We start from the raw sequence: 4,829 nt of genomic DNA on the forward strand, positions 1-4,829 counted from the left end.
AGCAGCTCAGACTAACCACCCTTTTTGGATTCCCTCGAGGGATTACTGAAGAGTGCTCCCCCGTGTGATTCCCTTGTTCTGCTGGGAGACTTCAACGCTCATATTGGCAATGACAATGAAACCTGGAGAGGCGTGATTGGGAAGAATGGCCGCCTGGATCTGAACCCGAGTAGTGTTTTGTTATTGGACTTTTGTGCACGTCACAGATTGTCTATAACAAACAACATGTTCAAACATAAGGGTGTCCATATGTGCACTTGGCACCAGGACACCCTAGGCCGCAGTTCCATGATCGACTTTGTAGTTGTGTCATCGGATTTGCAGTCTCATGTTTTGGACACTCGGGTGAAGAGAGGAGCGGAGCTTTCTACCGATCATCACCTGGTGGTGAGTTGGCTGCGATGGGCCTGCCGGACAGACCTGGCAGGCCCAAAGTATTGTGAGGGTCTGCTCGGAACGTCTAGCAGAGTCTCCTGTCAGAGAGAGTTTCAATTCCCACCTCCGGAAGAACTTTGAACATCTCACGAGGGAGGTGCTGGACATTGAGTCTGAGTGGACCATGTTCCATACCACTGTTGTCGAAGCGCTCGATTGGAGCTGTGGCCGCAAGGTGGTTGGTGCCGGTCGTGGCGGTAATCCTGGAACCCGTCAAGCCGTCAAGCTGAAGAAAGGGTCCTATCGGGTCCGTTTGGCTCATAGGACTCCGGAGGCAGCGGACAGGTACCAACAGGCCAAGCGGTGTGCAGCTTCAGCAGTCGCGGAGGGAAAAACTCGGACATGGGAGGGGTTCAGTGAAGCCATGGAAAACGACCTCCGGGTGGCTTCAAAGCGATTCTGGACCACCATCCGCCGCCTCGGGAAAAGGAAGCAGTGCACTGTCTATTCAGGTGTACTGGAGAGGAGGCTACGCAGTATAGTCGAACCTCGGATTCAGGAGGAACAGCGTGGTTTTCATCCTGGTCGTAGAACTGTGGACCAGCACCTTACTCTCAGCAGGGTCCTTGAGTGTGCATGGGAGTTTGCCCAACCAGTCTACATGTGCTTTGTGGACTTGGAGAAGGCATTCGACCGTGTCCCCCGGGAAGTCCTGTGGAGAGTGCTCAGAGAGTATGGGGTATCGGACAGTGCACTGCTTCCCCTTCCACCTCAGGAAAGGGAACCAGTCTACACCGTGTATGGTGAGGATGGTGTTCTGCTGACCTCGACTGTGGATGTTGTGGATCGGTGGAGGGAATACTTCAAAGACCTCCTCAATTCCACCAACACGTCTTTCTATGAGGAAGCAGTGCCTGGGGAATTTGTGGTGGGCTCTCCTATGTCTAGAGCTGAGGTTGCCGAGGTAGTTAAAAAGCTCCTCGGTGGAAAGGCCCTGGGTTTGAGTGAGATCTGCCCGGAGTTCCTTAAGGCTCTGGATGCTGTGGGGCTGTCTTGGTTGACAATACTCTGCAACATCGCTTGGACATCGGGGGTGGTGGTTCCTCTCTTTAAGAAGGGGAACCGGATAGGTGTGTTCCAGCTATCGTGGGATCACACTCCTCAGTCTTCCTGGTAAGGTCTATTCAGGTGTACTGGAGAGGAGGCTACGCTGGATAGTCGAACCTCGGATTCAGGAGGGACAGTGTGGTTTTCATCCTGGTCGTGGAACTGTGGACCAGATCTATACTCTCAGCAGGGTCCTTGAGGGTGCATGAGTTTGCCCAACCCGTCTACATGTGCTTTTTGGACTTGGAGAAGGCATTTGACCTTGTCCCTTGGGAAGTCCTGTGGCGGTCCGCTCCCTGTACGATCAGTATCAGAGCTTGGTCCGCATTGCCGGCAGTAAGTTGGACCCGTTTTCAGTGAGGGTTGGACTTCGCCAAGGCTGCCTTTTGTCACAGATTCTGTTAATAACTTTTATGGACAGAATTCTTAGGCGCAGTCAAGGCGTTGAGGGGATCCAGATTGGTGGCTGCAGGATTAGGTCTCTGCTTTTCGCAGATGATGTGGTCCTGATGGCTTCATCTGGCCAGGATCTTCAGCTCTCACTGGATCGGTTCGCAGCCGAGTGTGAAGCGACTGGGATGAGAATCAGCACCTCCAAGTCCGAGTCCATGGTTCTCGCCCGGAAAAGGGTGGATTGCCATCTCCGGGTTGGGGAGGAGACCTTGCCCCATGTGGAGGAGTTCAAGTACCTCGGAGTCTTGTTCACGAGTGAGGGAAGAGTGGATCGTGAGATCGACAGGCGGATCGGTGCGGCGTTTTCAGTAATGCGGACGTTGTATCGATCCGTTTTGGTGAAGAAGGAGCTGAGCCGGAAGGCAAAGCTCTCAATTTACCGGTCGATCTACGTTCCCATCCTCACCTATGGTCATGAGCTTTGGGTTATGACCGAAAGGACAAGATCACGGGTACAAACGGCCGAAATGAGTTTCCTCCGCCGGGTGGCGGGGCTCTCCCTTAGAGATAGGGTGAGAAGCTCTGCTATCCGGGAGGAGCTCAAAGTAAAGCCGCTGCTCCTCCACATCGAGAGGAGCTAGATGAGGTGGTTCAGGCATCTGGTCAGGATGCCACCCGAACGCCTCCCTAGGGAGGTGTTTAGGGTACGTCCGACCGGTAGGAGGCCGCGGGGAAGACCCAGGACATGTTGGGAAGATTATCACAGGGCCAACACAGATAGACAGACAACATTCACACTCACATTCACACACTAGGGCCAATTTAGTGTTGCCAATCAACCTGGTGCATGTTTTTGGAGGTGGGAGGAAGCCGGAGTACCCGGAGGGAACCCACGCAGTCATGGGGAGAACATGCAAACTCCACAGAAAAAGATCCTGAGCCCGGGATTGAATTTAGGACCTTGTATTGTGAGGCACATGCACTAAATACAAACTAAATGAAGAAAATATAAACTAAATACAAACTAAATTAAGTAAATACAAAAAAAATACAAACTAAATGAAGAACATACAAACTAAATTAAGTAAATACAAAATAAATACAAACTAAATGAAGAAAATAAAAAATAAATACAAACTAAATAAAGTACAAATAAAAGAAATACAAACTAAATGAAGAAAATACAAACTAAATGAACTAAATACAAACTAAATGAACTAAACACAAAATAAATGAAGAAAAATAAATAAATACAAACTAAATGAAGAAAATACAAAGGAAATACAAACTAAAATGAAGAAAATACAAACTACAATAAATACAAACTAAATGAAGTAAATAAAAAATTATTGAAGAAAATAAAAAATAAATACAAACTAAATGAAGAAAATACAAACTACAGTAAATTCAAGCTAAATTAAGTAAATACAAAATAAATTAAGTAAAAACAAACTTCGTACCCCGCCTTCCGCCCGATTGTAGCTGAGATAGGCTCCAGCGCCCCCCGTGACCCCGAAGGGAATAAGCGGTAGAAAATGGATGGATGGATGGAAAAACAAACTAAATAAAGAAAATACAAAATAATTACAAACTAAATATAGTAGAAATAAAATAAATACAAACTAAATGAAGAAAACACAAACTACATTAACTAATTACAAACTAAATGAAGAAAATAAAAAATAAATAAAAAATAAAGAAAGAAAATACAAACAAAATACAAACTAAATTAAGTAAATACAAACTAAATGAAGAAAATACAACCTAAATTAAATAAATACAAAATAAATGAAGAAAATATAAAAGAAATACAAACTGAATGAAGAAAATATAAACTAACTGAAGTAAATACAAACTAAATGAAGTAAATACAAAATTAGTACAAACTAAATACAAACTAAATGAAGTAAATACAAACTAAATAAGGTAAACACAAAATAAATAGTAAACCACACACACACACACACACACACACATTCCAGCAGAGGGTCCACATTGAGGAGAATACTAAAAATGAACATTTTCAAAAGTGATACATATAAAAAAAGGTAGAATAGCAGCAAGGTAACAACATCAAAGAGCAACAATCATAATAATAAATAAGACAGAATGAAAATAAAGACTTTTGTCATTGTTCTGATTTAAAAAGACAAAATGCTTTTTTAATCAACCCTGCTTTGTTTTGTGTATTATTTTCAAATAAATCTCTTTTTTTTTCCATTACTGTTTTTTGGGAGGTTTTTTCTGGTCTCAATCCCTGCATTAGGCTTTCTTTCTTTTTTTTTTTTTTACTGGTTGACATTTTCCCTCCTCCTCTCACGCCTCTGCAGACATATTGTTGTTGTTGTTGTTGTTATTATTGTTGTTGTTGTTTGCAGGAGGAGACCAACCATGGACATGTCAACATTCTTCATCTCTCACCTTCAGCTTGGACTGACGCTGCTGGGCATGATCAACCGCCAGGGAGGACAATCCAGCCTCGGTCCTCTGCCTCCGTACAGTAAGTGTACAGTACGTGTACAGTAAGTACAGTATATGATGTTGATGCTTGGTCCTCCTCCTCGCGTCTCTCCCGCCTGCAAACTTGTCTGTCAGCCTCGCAGCTTCCTTCAAGACACTGCAGCTTCTCCTCTCCTCCGCTCTGCTGCCACATCACCGCTGGGTCCTAGCGCCTCCCACGTATGTATGTATGTATGTGTGTGTGTGTGTGTGTGTGTGTGTGTAAGTGACAGAAACAAGCATGCTAAGTGAGGACATTTTGCCTTTTCTTACTGCTTTAAGAGGATTAGTCAGGTCCAGGCTTGATTTTGGGTTGGAATTAGGATTGAGTTAAGACCACAGATTCAGAGCTTTAAGGTTAGCGCACATGTGTGTGTGTGTGTGTGTGTGTATAAGTGTAAGTGTGTATGTGTGTGTGTGTCCATAAAGGTGCTGTGCAAATAGAGAGCAATCAG

The 4,829-nt window shown here is 44.7% G+C and overlaps 1 protein-coding gene across 1 annotated transcript in view; it reads right to left on the reverse strand.

Annotated features, from left to right (window-relative positions):
* The window catches only part of tmem91 (transmembrane protein 91), a 40,046-nt gene extending 35,543 nt beyond the window's left edge, over positions 1–4,503 (reverse strand). The window contains exon 1 of the mRNA XM_061972003.1: positions 4,297–4,503. The gene's annotated coding sequence lies outside the window, so the exon portion shown is untranslated. The remainder of the gene's footprint in view (positions 1–4,296) is intronic.
* Between the last annotated feature and the right edge of the window lie 326 nt (positions 4,504–4,829).

Source organism: Nerophis lumbriciformis, linkage group LG17 (assembly GCF_033978685.3).
Source record: "Nerophis lumbriciformis linkage group LG17, RoL_Nlum_v2.1, whole genome shotgun sequence".
Classification (NCBI taxonomy): domain Eukaryota; kingdom Metazoa; phylum Chordata; class Actinopteri; order Syngnathiformes; family Syngnathidae; genus Nerophis; species Nerophis lumbriciformis.